The sequence below is a fragment of the Papaver somniferum genome, unplaced genomic scaffold (assembly GCF_003573695.1).
Source record: "Papaver somniferum cultivar HN1 unplaced genomic scaffold, ASM357369v1 unplaced-scaffold_135, whole genome shotgun sequence".
In the NCBI taxonomy this organism is placed as follows: domain Eukaryota; kingdom Viridiplantae; phylum Streptophyta; class Magnoliopsida; order Ranunculales; family Papaveraceae; genus Papaver; species Papaver somniferum.
In genome coordinates, this window is record NW_020622713.1 from 1,677,260 (window position 1) to 1,697,271 (window position 20,012).

The 20,012-nt window shown below is 36.5% G+C and overlaps 1 pseudogene; it reads left to right on the forward strand.

The window, feature by feature from the left end:
- Positions 1-12,854: 12,854 nt before the first annotated feature.
- LOC113333866 lies at positions 12,855-18,076 on the forward strand (annotated as a pseudogene).
- The last annotated feature ends 1,936 nt before the right edge of the window (positions 18,077-20,012 follow it).

Below are 20,012 nucleotides of genomic sequence, written 5' to 3' on the forward strand. Positions count from 1 at the left end.
TTTTTATGTTTTTTTGTGAAAGCCATGGCTAGCTAAAGCTATGTTAGGGTCTAGGTAGAACCCAATTTTATTATGAAAACTCTATATTTATATGCTTAATAATGAGTTGATTGATTAGTAGTTTTTCTTCATTTGGCTTGGTATTCTATTGTTGATGTGATTTTCTAGATTATTTATGCTTTTGAATTGATACTGCATGCTTCGGTTAAATCCCTAGACGTGGTATGCAAGGATAGATAGGTAGTGCTTTAGAATCACTACTCATGAAGCGTAGACAACTATAGCGGAGAAACAATATTTGAAAAAGCATGGAATATACTTTTAAAGATTAGTAGAGTTTGCATAATTAATTGGTGGAAACCGAAAATCCTAATAACCCACACTCGTTTTGTTTATCTTTAAATTATTTATCATTTCATTTTGTTCCGAATTTCTAAAAATTCTTAAAACATTATCTTGTGGATTATTTAATTTTTGGTATTAGTTGGTAGAGTATTTCACACTCCCTGTGGGAACGAATCACATTTGCTATCTATATTACTATTGACCTGTGCGCTTGCGGATATAACTGAGTTTCATTTAATCATTAATTTTGGTTATCTAAAATCTACATCAAGTTTTTGAATTTACAGAATATCTGGGATGCTTTATTGGTCATCTAGCTTTTAACCTAGGTTGTCTAAAATCTAAAATCTAATATCAGGCAGGTCAATGCATTAGTGAGTAATGCAGTATGTTAGAATTTACAGAATATCTGGGATTCATGCACCATTATGAATAAATTTCATAAATATGTTGAATTGCTCAGTACATATGTAAATGACAAGGGTTTGTGCACTTATCACTCTCAAATGTCTTTTGTTCCTTTGCAGGACGACAACGTATTAAAATACAAGGTTTTACAATTTTGACCTCGAGCGAAAAACTACCATCAACACTTAGCAAACCCTAATTCCGAATTCACACACAACATAAAGAAATATGTAAATATTGGAAACTCGGGTTTACTCTTGGGACCGGTTATACCACGACCCCCAAACTAAGTTAGGATCAGTTATGCCATTCTTCCCAGTATAGGTTATGACCGGTTATACCATGCTTCCCAATACTAGTTAGGATCGGTTTTACCATGTCACTCAATATGGGATATGACCGGTTACACCTTGATTCTCAACATAAGTTAAGATCGGTTCTACCTTGTCATATTACATTGGTCATCCAAATATTCTTCAATGAAAACCAAGACCAACACACTTCTTGATTTACCTTTTGATTATGAAACAAGTTCATACATCTACTTCCTTAAACCAATGTGATAATACATAGTTTCCTAGGATGAAATCACACCTATATCCCACACATAATTAAATAACTATATATATAGATTATGTTGATGTTGTATTTACGAAGTTCAAAAGATAAGTGTTATACTTCGTAATTCAATATAATTCCTTGACACTTTGATTATAATGCTATGACCAAGTATAATCACTAGAGTGTTATAAATATAGCTTTGCATGCTATGTTTTCAATATATAGCTACTTGAAAGATATGTTAGGAACGAAAATAAGTCAATTCATTATTAATATCCTCAAGTGGAAGGATAATTTCGTCATTGCAGTCGTGACTTCTTCCCATTCTTCAGGTATTCAGAGTAATACTTGTAAGTCTCAACACTCTTAGACTTTATCTAGTATAAACTAAAGGAAGTTGACTCTAGTAATTAATCAGGGACTCTAGATGAGTTTTGATACTAAAATATGACAATCAAACTTGACATACCAACGCTTGGTGGGTTCAACCGAGCTATGCTCTAACATAGTCTTTGTTCCATATTTTTGACAATTGTGTCAAAGGTTTTCAATTTGGATCTATCAATGAAAATGGGAGCTCCAAGATATGAATCTTTTATATTTATCTTTTTATCTTAATTTGTCTGATCATCCTCCTTTAATTTATAAATTGTTGTATCCTTGTTCTAAGAAACAATCCTGATTTAATGAAGTTTATTAAATGCCCAAAGGCAGTGCTGAACTATTCAATAATATTCATGAGATGTTACAACGTATCAAGTTTGCCTTTGTAAAAATTAGGTAATCATCTGCGGAAAAAAAAAGATGTGTGACAAGTTGACTTTTCTTGGAAATTTTTATGCATTTTATATGTTTGGTTCGTTTCTTAGCTAGTAAAAGTCTGGAGAAGACCTGCATGCAAATGAGAAATAGGTAAAGGGATAATAGATCCTTTTTCGTTAATCCTATGGAGGGTTGAATGAAGTTTCCTAGACTGCCACTCAACAGTACAACAACAAATGGTGTATAAAGACATTGATGGATGCACACTAATCTTGACTAAATCCAAATGCTCTTAGAATTTGTATTAAGAAATCCTAATTAACCATGCTGAAAGATTTCGACATGTCTATTTTATTCCTAGATATTTTTTTTCTTTAAATAATGTGGAAAGAAATTTATATGATGTGTTACTCAGACCAATTAATCAAGCAGTTTTGTACTTACAAGTGTTCATAAGTTATGTTTTTCTACACCCATTAAAATGCAATGCCAATTAGAAATATTTCTATAAAATCCGATGAATGTTTTCTTCCACTTCCAATAAAAAAAATTACTTTCCAATTTTGTTGCTAGTAGTATGTGCAGCTTGGTTTAAGTTCTTAGTAATTTAGGTACTCATGCCGTCATGATGCATACGACCAATTGGCCATATTTGGTTGATTGACATTTTTTCCTTACAAGTGCTCAATTTTTTCGCAAGGTTGCCCCTAGAAAAATAAACAGAAAATGTGGTGAGTGCCAAAATATTTTTCATATTGAGAAGAGACGCTCACTATAAAATACTACTTTAATTCCTTCCGATTTCTGCAAAGTTAACTTAAGTCTGAGAGGTTAAGATGGAATCAGCAGCTGCAGAAAAAAAAAGAAAAACGCAAGAATGAAAAGGAAACTAGTAGTAGTTCTTGTAAAAGAAGAAGAAAATCTGGGGAGTTCGGTGGTAATGTTTCAGAACAAGATCGGCAAGAAAATAAGAAAAAATTATTTACTGAAAGGAATAAAGATTGGAGGCGTTTGAGCTTTCTTGAGAAGAATTTCGAAGAAGGAGGATATAAGTATGTTGAAGAAGATAAGAGTGGTGTGATCAGAACTGCTGTAAGAATAGAATCTGCAGGTGTTATAGATAAAAAAGTAAATAACAATCAGGGAAGAAGAAGAAGAAGTGTCGCTTTATCAGAAGAATTAGATGAGAATAGTTCTAAAAGATCAAGAATTGGAGAAGTAAGTGTTCAAGATGAAAACCCGGAATCGGGTGTTACTTCTAATGGAAATGTTGCAGATAACGAAGCTTATCAATACCAGCAAAACGCAAGTATGGAACTAGTAGTGGTTCGGAGGATGAAATAGGTGGAAGGGGTATTTCTCGAAAAAGACTAAGATCATCTGACAATGGAAGGGTTAGAGATGAAGATCAAGAATCGGCTTCAAGTAGCAATGGGCGACATCAAGAAGATAGTAATGTTGAAAGCCGAGAACTTGGACTTCCTGCTGAAACACCAGAATGTCAATGGAGGAGATTTAGGGGAATGAAGAGTCTGGGGATGAGTATAGAACCCTACGAAGAAGAATTTAAATCTACTGAACGATGTAATGCATTGATGTTAACAGTCATGGTTGGAAGTGCTGCTGCTGCACAGGATCCTCTACAACTAAGTAAGAAAAAGCTAAAGATAACAAGCAAGTTTCCTTTTGTCATTTGTTTCCATATAGAATTTAGTAGTTACAATGAGTATGCTTTTGGATTATAAAACTTTAAATTGTGCAAGCATAGCAGTAGGTTCTTGTATTCTAATTGTGGTTTTTAGAAAATTGTTTATTAGTTTCAGTGGTTCTTATTTTCTGTTTAATTATCGTTATAATTGTTTTAACTTGATCAGTTATGTCTTTGTGCTGACATTGCAAGACAAAACCATAGAGAGACTTTAAGAATCAGTAAATACCATTGGGTAACCGTTGTTGAATGCGACCATGTTCTTGCGGATTGACCCTTGATGCATCCTTGGTGATGGAATTTTACTCTGCGCACTGCGAACTCTTGTCATTGTAGCCTATTGTCTTGCCATACATTTTCTGTCATTAATCATTTAAGCTAGAGTATCCCATAGATAGCTTGCACTCATTTGCGCCTCCAGTTATTTAAGCTAGAGTAACAATCATTTTATTGTACTTTTTTTATTCAGAGGCTATATGTTGTGCAGGTACTCCTACCGTGACTACTGGAAATGCTGCAACAGAGGCCAGCCAAGTCCCACTAGATGACATAAGTAAGTCAAAATCTTAACTTTCCTCTCCATTGAAACTAAACTTGTCTAGGTGTATGCTTTTGGGTGTGTGTACTTATAATTGTCATTCAGTAGTTATTTACTTGCACTGTATATTCAGGAGGCTTCATAATTGTTCTTCTTAAAACTAGTGGAATCTGCTTTGGACAGTGGGTGGTTTTTGCTCATTTTTTTGTAATTGTAATTTTGTACTGCAGGAGCTATACAAATTCTTCCCCAACCTCCAATAGCACCAAAGTTTTACTCGGATAGGCGGACAACAACAGAGCTCGAGACGTAGCTTTGGCATCCCACTGATGGAACCAGAGATTTGAAGTGGGAAAACGCTCAGCCAGGCAGTTGGTCTCTAGATTGTGATGGGGGGTTTCGTAAAGGAGGATACGGACGATATGGGAGTGTAATTCGAAACCACGAAGGACGTTAAGAAGTTTTTGTATACGGGAAGTCTCCGGTGATCGTGTCTCCCCTTTTCCATGAGTTGGAGTCGATTCTTGAGACTACTATGGTTGCTCGGAGTTTAGGTATAAAACATATCAGTATTAGGACTGATTCTAAGAGAGCAGTTCATTTATTGACCTCCCTGAATGCATGTTCCACACCTGATGAAGGGTACCACGTGTGGAATATTGTAGAGAAGCTAAAGCAATACTTCTGGCACTACTTCAGAAAAGAGGATGGCTGTTCTGTTCATGTGAGGCACCAGTACAGAGAGATGAATAATTTGGCTGACTACGTTGCTGGTCTTGCAACAGAAACCACTCCAACCGTTGTGTTCGGTTCTTTTGATGACACGACAAGGTACTTTCTGGACAGGGATATTGCAGGTCTTCCCTACTACTGGGACAGAGATAGGAAAAAAGCAGAGAAGAAAATGAGAGAGGAGAGCCTGAACAAATGATGTTTCAGTATACATCTTTAGAACTAAAACAGCAGTATTCAATCATACAGATGGTAGAACAGTGAATCTATTACAAGCAGAAGCCACACAATATATTTAATGAGTGTTACTTAAAATATTCCTGTGTAACTTGGTTAATGGAAACTTATCCTCGTTATTGTTAGATTTTATGAATATTAAGTTCTGCCTTTCTCTTTCATTCACGTTGAATATTTATACAAGACCCCAAAACCCTAATAGAGTTTAAACCTACATTATTGGACTTAATCTAAAGACCCACATTATTGGACTTAATCTAAAGACTTACCCTTACGGTCTCAATATCCCAGACCATATTCATGGGTCTTAATACCCTCTCTCAAGACGGAGCATGGAGGTCACACATGCCCATCTTGGACATAAGAAACTGAAATTGAGCTTTCCCTAAAGATTTAGTAAAAATATCCGCCAATTGCACTGTTGTAGGAGTATACGAAGGCGTGATAATCTTCTGTATTATAGCATCTCTAACCAGATGACAGTCAACTTCAATATGCTTCGTTCGCTCATGAAAAACTGGATTCTGAGCAATATATAAAGCCGATTGACTATCACATAGAAGGCGCATTCCATGTGTATGATGAACTCCCAAATCACGCAGTAATTGTTTCAACCATTTTAATTCACACGTAGCTGCCGCCATAGAACGATATTCCGCTTCAGCCGATGAACGACAAACAGTATGTTGCATTTTAGTTTTCCATGACACCAGTGAATCTCCAAGAAGAACAAACCATCCAGTCAATGAGCGTCTAGTTAAGGGACAACTCGCCCAATCTGAGTCACACCATCCTTTTACATTAAGACCACTATCAGAGCGCAAAAGAATTCCCTGTCCAGGATTCTTCTTCAAATATCGAACCACACGAAGAGCTGCTTCCCAATGTGCTAGTCTTGGCCTTGCATAAATTGAGACAAAATATGCACGAAATATGCCAGGTCCGGTCTAGTCACGGACAAGTAAATCAAACGACCAACTAGTCTTCTATACTTCTCCACATTTGTAAACCAATCTCCTTTGTCCAAAGAAAGACGATGATTTGTTTCCATTGGAAATTCTGCAGGTTTTGCACCTAATAAACCTGTTTTCATGATGATATCTAATGCATATTTTCTCTGACATATATAAAAACCTTGTTTACTCCGAGCCACCTCCAAACCCAGAAAATACTTCAGTTTTCCCAAATATTTCATCTTGAAACATTGTCCCAAGTATATTTTGAACTGATGAAGCGCAACCAAATCATTGCCCGCAACAATCAAATCATCAACATAGACCAAAACATTAAGATGCATCTTTCCCTTGGTCATAGTAAAAAGAGAATAATCCGAATACGACTGTCGAAAACCATAACTCTTCAAAGCCGCAGACAATTTTGCAAACCAACACCGAGGAGCCTGTTTTAAACCATATAAAGATTTCTTCATCCTACACACCATATTAGACTTATCTTTAGCAAATCCTAGTGGTATCTTCATATACACTTCTTCCTCCTAATCTCCATGAAGAAATGCATTATGCACATCCATCTGATGCACTTCCCAGTTCTTAATCGCTGCAACAGCTAGAAAAGTCCGCACTGTCATCATTTTCGCCACTGGTGAAAATGTCTCATTGTAATCCAACCCTTCAACTTGATGATTCCCAAAAATAACCAGTCTAGCTTTGAGTCGCACCAACTGTCCATTCTCATCATACTTTTCTGTATAAATCCATTTACTGCCGAGTGCCTTCTTTCCCGGCGGTAATTCTTCTAATTCCCATGTTCCTTGTTCTTCCAAGGCTTGTATTTCTTCTGCCATTGCTTTGCGCCATCCTGGATGCTTCATAGCTTCTTTGAAGCTTGCAGGTGCAGACCCAGCAGTAATTGCTACAAGAAATTTTTTATGAACTGCGGAAAATCTATCACAACTAACATAATATGTCAAAGGATACGGCGTACCTGAGGATGATGATTGTGGAGAGTGAGTACAGGATGGACTATTTTCTCGTACGGTGTGCGTCACAAAACCTTTGAGTCGACTAGACGGAATCTTCTGTCGCTTTCCTTTACCCATCTCACCCAAATTAGCTTCCTGCACCTCTTCATTTGAGACCACACGGTTCTCAGTAATATCTTCAGGGTTCTCAGTAATGTCTTCTGGGTTCTCAGTAATATATTATGGGTTCTCAGTAATGTCTCCTGGGTTCTCAGTAATATATTCTGGGTTCTCAGTAATGTATTCTGGGTTCTCTGTAATGTCTTCTGGGTTCTCTGTAATGTATTCTGGGTTCTCAGTAATGTCTTCCGGGTTCTCAGTAACTATTTCAGCCTCTCTCTGCACCATTTCTTCTACTCCTCTTTCTTCGTCATCACTCCAACACACATCATTCTTAGCCCGAACTATCTCAGTTGGCTTATCAGGTACCCTGGTTATGTAAGGAAACTGATGTTCATAAAACTCTACATCTCTTGAAACCAGAAATTGTCTTTTATCTAAATCATATACTTTCCACGCCTTTTTCCCAAAAGGATAACCAAGAAACAGACATCTCCTACCTCGACTTGCGAACTTATCCCCTTTACTACTTTGATCATGCACATAACACAAACAACCAAACACTCTCAACTGATTGTATGGGGCCGGTTTCCCAAATAAAACTTCATATGGAGTTTTGTTGTTTAGAATAGGTGTAGGCGTACGATTAATCAAATACGCAGCCGTTAATGCACATTCTCCCCAAAAACGGATCGGTAAATTTGCTTGGAATCTTAAAGCTCTTGCCACATTCATTATGTGTTGATGTTTTCTCTCAACTCTTCCATTCTGTTGAGGTGTTCCTACACATGACGTCTCAAAAACTATCCCATTAGTCTTAAAATATCCACGCAACGCATGAAATTCAGTTCCATTATCACTTCTAACAATTTTGATTTCTTTACCAAATTGACGTTTCACAAGAGCAATAAAGTTAAGAAATATTGTTTCAACCTCAGTTTTGCTTTGAATTAAATAAATCCACACACCTCTTGAAAAATCATCTACTATTGTCAGAAAATATTGAGCTCCAGAAAACGAATGCGTCTTATAAGGGCCCCATAAATCTATATGAACCAAATCAAAACTACAACTAGATTTACTCAAACTACTAGGAAAGATACTTCTACGATGTTTTGCACGCGGAAAAATATCACATGCATCATTATTCTTCTTCAATAATCTACCCACACCTGGTAACTGTTGTAACACTTTCTCTGATGGATGTCCCAATCGTCGATGCCACAGCTCATACGTATCATTAGTAACCGCAAGCACTTTAACTGGAGGCACACCACAGAAAATATATAGTCCACCTCGTCGCTCACCCACTCCGATCACCTTCCTCGTCAACCGGTCCTGTATAAGACATAAACTGTTAGTACATTGGACATTGCATACTACCTCATCAATGAGCTGTGTAACTGAAATTAAGTTACAAGTTATCTGTGGCACATAAAGCACATTGTCCAATCTCAAACCACCAGGAAGAACAACAGTTCTTATTTTCTCAGACTGGGCATGTTTTCCGTCTGGCAGTCCCACAGAGCATGCTCTAATATCTTTCACATTTATCATATCATCTCTTTTACACGTGACATGATTTGTAGCTCCTGTATCTATAATCCAGGATGTTTGATTTGTCTTACCTTGTAGCTGGGAACTGAATTTTCTTGAATTTAAATATTCAAGCACCTGCTGGACCTGACTTGCAGTCACGCCCGTCAATCCTGATACATCTACTGAAGAACCAGCGCCAGAATGAGTTGCCGCTGCTGCTGAGATGTTCAAATTATGCGCACGTACATTGCCCTGTCCTCTACCTCCTCTGCTGTTCTCTACAACTTTTCCTCTTTTTGATGATTCTGTATCATCCGCCATGTTTACTGGATTAGGGTTCTCGGGTTCTTGTTAATCAACTCTGGCTCTTGATGCCATGTTAGATTTTATGAATATTAAGTTCTGCCTTTCTCATTCATTCACGTTGAATATTTATACAAGACCCCAAAACCCTAATAGAGTTTAAACCTACATTATTGGACTTAATCTAAAGACCCACATTATTGGACTTAATCTAAAGACTTACCCTAACGGTCTCAATATCCCGGACCATATTCATGGGTCTTAATAGTTATCCACCTTGTATTTATGTTAATCCTACTCGTGATATGATCATTAAAACATCTCATACCTATGTTATAGTCTTGGATTTACCCTAGTTCTACTCTTTGTGTACTGTCATAAAAGAAAGATACGGCAACAAACCTCAACCTCTTGATTGAGTAAGAGTTGTGAACAAGGGATCTACGTCCAACGCGCTCCCAGCAACTGACCATTTGCTCCTCTGGCATTTCATTTAGATAACGCATTTGTTCCTGGGGCTTACCTATAGACTACCCCTTCTGAGCTTGCCTCTTGTGACCACCATACCTAAGCAACGAAATACGAATAACTACACACGGATAGACCCCAATAACTCTCTATATCATTTAAAATTCTCTGACAACTGAAGCAACTAATGACTTTCTGTGCTTTCTAAACCCCTTTTGATTTAAAATTCTCGTTTGCAGTGCGACCCCCGTCAGATGCTTTGGCTTCCAAAATCCATTCAATATTAGTGGGCTTCCATGACTCGCTCCTGTTAGATATTGGTTTTGCTTCTGCTGTTGAAGGTCTTGATTGCTGCACTGGTGAAATCATCTTCGATAACCTTCTTCTCGGGTCCCTAAAAAATGATATCCAACCTGTAACTCTATAACACTGTGGCTCTGGATAGAATCAAGCAATAGCAACCCATCTCCTGGACATTACACGGACATTAGAAGTGTTAGATGGTGCCAAGGTGGAGTGCAACTGTGGCTCTGGAAGAAACGTAGTTATAAAAAGAACAGAAAAAGCTCACCGTCGCCACTATGACCATGCTTAATTCCCCTGGACCAACTTGCGAAGTACCGGGAGCAAAGGGTCCTCCTACATTCTTTTATTCCACCCAGTTTCCAGTTTCCCACTTTACACGACTAGAGAGAACTGAGTTAAGGAATACGCAGTGACACATTAAACTGAATTAGAGAGAGAATTAAACATTACACTTACCAAGGGAGCTCAACAGCAAATGGGTGATTTTGGAATTCCCGTAAGGACTGTGTGATGTCTTTGATGCTAGAGCAGATATGACATCACCAAGGGCACAGGGAAAATGAGTAATGAACTGCAACTCCTTCACCGTTTTACCCTCAACTTCGGTTCATCCATCACGCACGCTACCTGACAACTCTACAAGCTAGAGGTGACTCCTAGGCCTCTGTCCATCCACCCAAAAAAGAAAAAACTTATTCTTCAACAAAACCTCTCAACTTACTGTCCAAACTGACGGGGTCCACTTGAACAAAACTTTCACCAGGATGAGTACTGACAAGATAATCAGCTCCCTGTTTGTCTCCTATCATATAACCTTAAATGAACTATCCTTCTCCAGACACGCATCACACCCGAGCAGGAATAACTGACGACTGCAACTTGTACACAATCATAGAATCCTCATAAATGTGCAGTCTCTTAAATCTCTTGAACTTAGCCAATTTTAGCTCTAACTCCACACTGTGCAACCCATGAGCCGCCACAAGCAGCTTCAAAGGAGTACCAAGGTGATCTCTTATAATAGCTTCACCGCCCCCAGAATCATTCTTTCAAGACCCATCAATATTAATCATTACTTCATCCTCTTTAGGAAATAACCAGGTACAATCCCACCACACAATCAATCCCCTGCCATCGAGGAGCCTTCTAATATAAGGCTTGCCCACATCAGAGAGCTTCGCTGCAGCACATTTCAACCTGACATCATTCACAAAAATATAACTTACCCCATCAGCACTCATAATCTGAGAAGAAAAAAACACTCTCGTATTCCTCTTCTTCAAAAGTATCCCATTTTAATTAGCAGACCTTTCCAAACCGAATTTGAAAAAGAGCATCCTAAAAGCAGATGGTCTTGGTCTTCAGAGCCATTGTCACACAACAAACAATTAGCATACTCAATCAAACCCCAGCTCTACAATTTAGCTCTAGTCTTAAGACCTCTCAAGCTAAGTGTTAAGCCATCTCAAACTAGCCAACCAAAATGTAAAAGAATGTCTTCGAATGTGCGCCACAGTAACAAGTTAACATTAACTGAATATCCATTTCTGCTAAGATACTAAGATTTCCTCCCTCCCTTTTAACAAGGAGAATCATGAAACCTGTCGGATTAAGTGAAAACAAATTTTACCTTGATACCAGAAACTTAAAATCCAAAATTACAGTGCAAATCTTTGTTTAAATTTGGGAAAGTCACCCATAGATATTCATTTGTATTGCAACTGGAACATCATCAAAGATAAATGATATACAAATGAAAAAGATCACATTTTTTTCCCAGAAAAATAAAACCCAATTTTTAAGATTAACGAAGACCCAATCCTCATTTCATACCTGCTCAAAATTCTATTTTTTTGGTAAAACTGATAAAACCCAAAACCCGATCTTCTTCGAAATCCAGCTTCAAATCAACAAATGAGCTTTAACCCACACCATAATACAGTGTTTATGATGTTTCAATCTGTGTTTTTATACAATTCCTTTGATTTCAAGCCATCAGACGGAGATAGTGTGAGTTGTGTGACAAAAAAAAAAACATTAGCTAGTCTGAGATGGAAGTATGGAAATTTTAAGTGATCGAGAGAATACAAAAGGAACTCATGAATTTTAAGTGATCGAGATAATACGAGGATGTTTGAATAATGCCAGACTCGGAAGTTATGTACCGACACTACCTTCTAAATTTTTTTTCCTTATAAAAAATTGGAAAACAACTTCCTAGTAGAATAGTAGTTATGGACCACCGCGGTGCCGGTGACCAGCCGCGAATCTAAAACTAGACCAAGGGAAGCAAAGTCTTGTTAGGGGTAGCAAGAAAACAAGATCAGGCTTGGAGGAAGTTTTGGGTTTGAAAATTTAGGCTTGGCAAAAAGCAAAGTAGTATGACACATTTGTATATATATATCATTGATGAATATCTAAAACCAGTGAAGCACTGTATTGTGGGGGTGCTTGTTCCAGTGAGTATAAAGAAAAAGTTTTGCCTTCACGGTATATATGAGTGCACTCAAACTGAATAGAAGAAACAAAGTTTAAGCAATTGTTCGAGTGAGTATAAAGAGACCAAGGAACCAAATTTGGGTTTTCGATGGCTTGTAATACAAAAGTAGAGTCACATTCAAGACAGAGACGCGGTATTCTTTTGGTGCTGGCTATACGAATAGCATGAATCGCTCCCCAGAGTTCGGCGCAAGATCTGGGTTTTAACAATGATGCCTACAGCTTAGTCTAGCTAAGAAAAATATGGCGGGATACTTTCAAATAGGAGATCACCTATATGAGTTAGAAGTGGGGCCGCCTCTATGATAACTATAAGGCTAGGTTAATCTAGAGCACACATAGAATACCAAGAACGTCCAGGGTCGAAATGAACATAACCGAGAATTTGACAAATTTAAGGAAATATAATGTGTGAGAATTATTGTATCGATTTACATCAACAGCTGACAGTTCACGACATCGCGTTCACTGATTGGCTAGTAAACCCGGTAAATTTTAACTAGGTTTGATTCAAAGCTAAAAGCAACCATTTACTGATGCATAATATTTTATGCTTGCGCTTTTAAAAGTTTGTAAGTTTTGTTGAGTCCGTCTTTTCACTCGCGTGGGGGATTCACTAGTGGAAAATGGGGTTTTAACTACCCACATCCGCGACTCTCATTGACCGTAGTTTGACCCATGACTCATCAAGACTGTGTCGGATTCAAAAAAACACGGAAAAGTTCGCAATCGATTAAAAACAGTCTCTGAATATTTATTATTTTAGCCTTATTCCGTGACCCATGCTGCTACGGATGATTAGTGATGTATCTGTGGTTAGATGAGCGGCTAGACATGCTTGAGATTTGAGCCATTGATGTAGATAAGATGGATGGTTGGATCCTGAAGAAGAGACTTCGTTATTACCGAGGATAAATATCTTCTTCTTCTTTACTAGACTAGATGCGCCTCATCTCTTTCTTCTTCATCTTCATAGACTACTCTTCTCCATCTCCTCTATCTTCATCTCTCTGCCAAGAGATTAACTTGCTGCTACTTGTAATACTCCTACGTACCACTCTCTTCTCCATCTTCTAACTACTTCAATTTCCACATCCCCTTTATCTTCATCTAGAACTATGAAAACCCTATCTTCGTTTTTTATCATCACAATCAGAAAACCCTAACTTTCTCCCTCGAAAATCAGCAGGTATAAACCTTAATTTTTCCCAATTCTCACCCGTCACTACTAATATTTCTGAATTTTAACTTTAATTTTAAAGATCTACACTTCCGTTCTGATCAGTTTGTGGTTTGACTTTGCAGATTGTTTTAGAGGTTAAACAATTCTAGATGTTTCGTATAAGGAGAGAAGAAAAAAAAAAATTATTTTTCAAATATAGGATTTTAATAAATTATGTTTATTTTCGAGGATTTTGATTTTTTGGGGATTTCTTTCTCTGTGTTGTATTGATGTTGATGATTTCTATTTCTAATCCTTGCAATTATTAATTTATTTAAGACATTAAGTTTTGTGTAATATTATTAGGAATAAATCCTAAGCCACATTCTACTTGTCTGATTTTTTCACAAAAGTACCATCACTGCTGCTCAATCTTAGGTTCCCCATATATTCTTAGTTGAGGATGTAGATAGTTTCCAGTCTTTTTATTGATTTCTTACATTTGTTCGATCTGTGTTGCAGGTGGATTCTTAGTTCGCAGGACAATTTGGAGATGCTTGGTAAATTACTTCAAATCTCCATCTATCAGATTGTCAAATTTAATCATGCTCAGAGTATACCTTTGCTGACCAATCATGAGTTTTTATTTTCTTTTTGTGGATAGACTGTTGCAAAATATAGTATTTAGATTGGCGAGAATCTTAATTGTTGAAATTCGTAGTTCCATCTGCACACTGGTAACATGAGGTTAAAATTAAGAATCTCACTTCATTATGCCTGTGATGTCATGTTTGGAAGGAAGGAATTGTTTCCATTAATTGTGCCAATTAGCTCGATTGTACCAATAATAATTTGTAAATTCGGATTCTATGGAATTTAGAACTAGCTTAGTATCCATTTTACACGTACACGTTGAATGTTTAGCTTCTCATTTTAGGAACCGCCCGTTGAAATAATACAGCACTTTGTAGAAGCCCAGGGGTTTATCAAGTACTTGTGCAAAAGCATAGTAGATGAAAGCTTTTTCTTTGTATATGGAATTATGTTGAAATGATGTATACAGTAGCAGTTTTGGGTTTAAAAGTATTATTGTGGCCTAAGGAAAGTCTAAGTTCTGATTGTAATGGAAACAAGATAGGGATACATGTCAGACTTTGGCAACTAAAGTCGAATCATAAATGGTGTATATGGGGTTGGTCCTGCTACATGTTCCAAAGCGTATGTCGCTGAAAATGGTGGTTTAAATTTGCCTCTTGTCAATTTTGTATAAGATCAATTCATATCTACCTTAGTGTACGTAGACCTGCTCTACCCTAGTGACTGGATTCCTATATGAACATGATGATGCATGAGCAACAAACATAAAATATTCAAAGAATTCACTGATATTAGTTGGGTACGTATACTTTTTTTTGAGTTATTTAATACAAAAAATGGTTAAGGAGATCAGGCACTCTAGTTTGTATTTCTGTTTGTGGGCACCAGAATCATTTGATGCATTTTAAGGAATATTCTATTTTTTTGATTGAAAGTTCATACATCAGTACGTAATGCTGTCATTTTATTTAATTTCTCTATCTAAAGAAAAAAGAATTTGTACATAACAGGAAGCTCTTATAATCATGTATGAAATATAGATGCATGTTGTCAATGGGTTTTTATTTTTAGGTGAATCTAAGATTGTGTGGACAGATATGACTATAACGTTAGATATACACTAGTCATATCACCAGATCTCTTTGACAAGTTTGGTTTTGTCATATTAGTTCAACTCAGTTGTTCTTGCTGGCTTTCTGGCGTTTCTAACATGGTGCGTTCAAGGTGTTTGTAAATTTGTTACACCGGGCAAAGTTGTTTATCATGTGGATATTTTTACATGTCTCATTTTGTTTGTTGATGTTTTTACATGTCTCACTTCAGACCACTTTTTCTGGTGTGGGTGCAGCTTGACCCAGCAGTTTGATGTTGCCTATGGTAACATATATGCATTTCATTTTGTCCAAAAAGGTCCCTAGGGCAAAGTTGATAACATTAAAGTAAGTAAATTATCATTTCGTTAGAAGAAAATGCTGTTGGGTTTTGGTCTGAAGTGCACTGGACCTCATCCTTTTTTTATTTCTTGTTCTTATCTCTTTAGCTATTATGAGTTTTTATTTCCTTTATGTGGCTAGTCTGTTGAATAATATATTTAGATTGCTGAGAATCTTAGATTGTTGAGATTCTTAGTTCCATCTGAATATTGGTAATATGAGGTTAAAATTAAGAATCTCACTTCACTAAAAATATAGAAGTGTATATAGTTAAGTGTGTGTGTCTGCACCTTTTAAGTTTTGGGCAATGATAATGTGCTTTTTTCAGTACGGCTGAAGCTGTGTATGCACAATCTCCATGCACATAAATCTCTGCACATTCTCTATTATTTGTCAAGACTTTCTTATAACTCTATGTATATATACATTCTATATCATATATAAGAATACAAGTCTTAATGTTTGTCGTGTGAAAGATGCCATGTGTACATGTAGGATGTGGTAATGTTCTTCAACTGTAGACAATACTTTAGGTAATATGCATCTTTATGTGGTATCAACTCTTGTTTAGAGTAATACTGAAATTGGATAGGTCTACAAGAATGTAATGCAGAATTGAGAATCGTTAGGTGTAATTTAGTGAAACTAGTAATTTCATAAGAGCATGAGTTTATAGTGCGACTCGATAACTATATTATTTACATTGGATGAAATTTGTTTGTTGTTATATCTGCAGTGAGGAGGATAAGAGATAGTTTATGGAAGCTATGCATCTCAGACGGTTGATGTGGTCAAAAGGATGAAAGAGCTTACTCTTGTTAAGAAGACTCCTGAGAATGTATTGGAAGATCAAGGTGTTACTTTCGCAGAGATCTAAGGTATACTAGATTCACCATGAAATGTTATCGCTTTGGGTTTTGTTCTGTTATCATAGTGTCAGTTTAAGTAACCTGCTTATTGGTTGTTGATTTTGCATATCTGTTGGACGAATTGCAAGAGCATGTTGAATCCATTGACATGGCAAATGGTAAGTTGATGCCTTTGTATGACTTAGTGATAGTTGATTTCGTGTTGTTATGTAAATTAATGCTTTGGTATGTGCCTGACAGATTTGCATACAGTTGGTAGTTTAGTCCCCCTTCTTGAACACCTGAAGAAATCGAGTGCACGCATCCGAGCAAAGGATGCCGAGGTTATAACTACCATAGTTCAAAGCAATCCTAAAATTCAGCAACTTGTAATGGAAGCTCGAACCCCTGCTGGCTAATCCCACCTCATATCCAGATGTTACTGCTCGAACCGCACTTGGTGCAATATCATGCAAGTAATATATGTCGTCTATTATGTATGCATGTCATCGGTTTGGATATGCAGCTTTATTATCTTTACTGAGGCCGGTTGATGTTCAATGGCGTCACTTTAAATACTTATGACCTCTTATGTATTTTCTATGGATGTATTTCAGCTTTGATTCGATACAACAAGCCTGGAGTTGCTGCATTCAGACTGGCAAATGGTTTTGGAGCTTTGAGGGATGCACTGGATTCAGACGCTGATAGGTTTCAAAGGTAATATGCTCCTCACTTGATTAATTTCATTTGTTTTTGCTTCTTGCACACTGGAAAATAACGTATTAACATTTAGATAGCTTTTAAGCATGTCTTCCTTTGTTGATATTTATGATTGTGAAGGTTAAGCTGCTAATTGACCACCAATGGTTATGTGAATTCAATTTCTGATGTTGTTATGTGTTCTTTAATTTTGATGTTGATTTTGTTGTTGTGTATTCAGGCCTAATTAAGAAGGTGGTGACATACTCACAAGATTTGGTGGTCCAAGAGGTGGAGCACCATGAGAGTTTGGAGGAGTTAAGGTAGGTTCTCCAGTAGAGTATCAGCCAAAATTTAAGGTTTAAACCTAGTCCCTTGGTTATCAATGAACAATTTATGATTTATGATTATCAGTTGAATGCAAGGGATTTTTCTTTTGCAGGGTTCACAGAGACGAAGCCGGTTTCTGCCAAGAACTTATTACAAGATGCAGGGGTTTTGCTACTTTGGATCCCCGGAACTCATTGATAAAATGGATATTTTAGGTGAGTCATTAGAAGATGGCTGAGTTATTTACCTTTAAATTGAGAACAACAATGCACCTTTAATATTGTGAATGTCTATTTTCCTTTTTCATGGAATTCTACTAACCCAAGTGAAAAAAAGAACCTATAAGGATACAGACTTGAGTATGAACCATTGATGTCATGAATCGATCTATTGCTCGAGGGACGAAGAAACTTCTGTTCCTGCATAGATTTTTCACCGAGCTAGATATAGGTTGAACATATTGAACTTACCTTCAAGTTTCTTGTTCTGAACTCAGAATTTCATCCATTTTTGTGTAAATTTAAACCCAGTAGATAAAAGGAATGAATGATGAATTCTCAGATTGAGTTTAAATTTGAAGTTTCATTTCAATTTGAGTTTGGGTGTCATTTGACTTTAATTTGAATTCCTTTTGAATGAATGAATATGGAATTCTCAAGTTTGAGTTTATATTTGAATTTCAGATTGGGTTTCATTTGAGTTTCATTTAACTTGACTTTGCCATGACTTTAGCTTGACTTCCATTTGACTTGACTTTGGCTTGACTTCCATTTGACTTGACTTGACCTTGATGCAGTCAGATTATTTCAGATTTAGCCATTCAAGCATTTCAGCACATCTGAATTATTATTTTTTTATATTATAATTTAAATCTGAAACTCACGGCTTAGGGTCTGTACCTCGTTACCCTTAAAATCAGTCGTTGTTTTGAGACACACGGCTTAGGGTCGTACAAAACAGCTACGCTTTATCTGAGACCCCAACAGATACGGTTAATAATGGTCGTATAACTCGTATATATGACTTGTCCTGACAGTCGCACAACGTCTGTTTTCCACTAGTGATTGTTGGAATTTTGAGTTAAAATTTATTTTACGAGTGAATTCTTTTTTCAAGATTTAAAATCCAAGAGATGTATTTAGGTTATGCCTTTTCACTATAAGAAACCTAGTAATGAATATGTGCTTTGGAGAGTCACTATTGGCCATGGTGAGTCATCTATTGGTGAAAAGACACATTGTAGAGTCACCATTGACTCTATATAAACCCATCTCTTAGTGTTGTTTTGTATGGTCTTTACAAGTTTTGAACAACATTTGTAAGAGTCATTTAAGAGCACGGTAATTATCAACATTCGCCGGACGTGTAATATAGTAGTGCTACTTGTTACAGGGCGTGATCGTTGTGTCTTGTGAGACGACATCATAGAACTGTGAGCACCGTATACAGAGATGAATTGTCTTTAAGGAAAGAAGATTACCTCGCCTCCGATAAGTTTCCTAACTCTCTATTGTTAGTATTTTATTTGTCGTGTGAACATGATTTCTGAGAAACTGAAGCCGCATATATTTGCCAACAAGCACTATGTACAATTAAAAGTTGTATAATGTTCATGATCCAATGTTCAGTGACAAACAAAAATAAAAATAGGAACAAGCCCGAACATATGAGATAAAGTAAATATATGTATTTCTCGAATATAGTTTCGATTTTCTTAGTAATATTGGTAGACCAAGACATTTTTAAGGGGATTCGTTTGATAAAACAACAACCGGGGGAAAGCTGAAAAAAATATTTATCAGTTGGTAGAATCAGTGGCGAATCCAGAGCAAAAGTTATATGGGGAATAACTTATTTTCGAAGATCTATATAACTAAAAATGTAATCGAAAAAAATCTCTAACGCAACGTTATGGTCTAATCTTATGAACTATTCAAACTTTTATGCCTCTTCTGTATCTGTAAATGTATTCTGAAAACAGAGAAAAATTACGAAATAATTTAAGTATGCCACATGTACATCTCAATGTATATAACATTGGTCCCGTACTGTATTGTAGATTGTGGCTTAAATTATAACAATTAGGCATTGCAGTGCTAAGGAATATTTTCAAAATACAAACACTTATTCAACATGAAAGGCCATATCACTTGCCTCATACAACCACATAAACACTTATGTATGAAATTTTACCAAAGTATAATTAGTTTTGCTTTACTACACGTCAACAGTTATGTGTTGTAGTTACGGTTGGTTGCCCACATCTATTTTTTGATCTGTGGTTGGTTGTTTATATCTAAACTTTAAAACTAAAAATAGGAAATCAATTTGTTTGAGTAAAATAAGGATTGTATTTGTAAGAAATCTTTAATTTTAGGGAAGTTTTGGGGTTCGTGGAGTAGATATAGGAAAGCGCTGAAGTTAGTTTCAGAAAACTATGGGGTCACAAAGCGACTTTCAACGGAAATTATACGGCAATTTTTGTTTTTCATA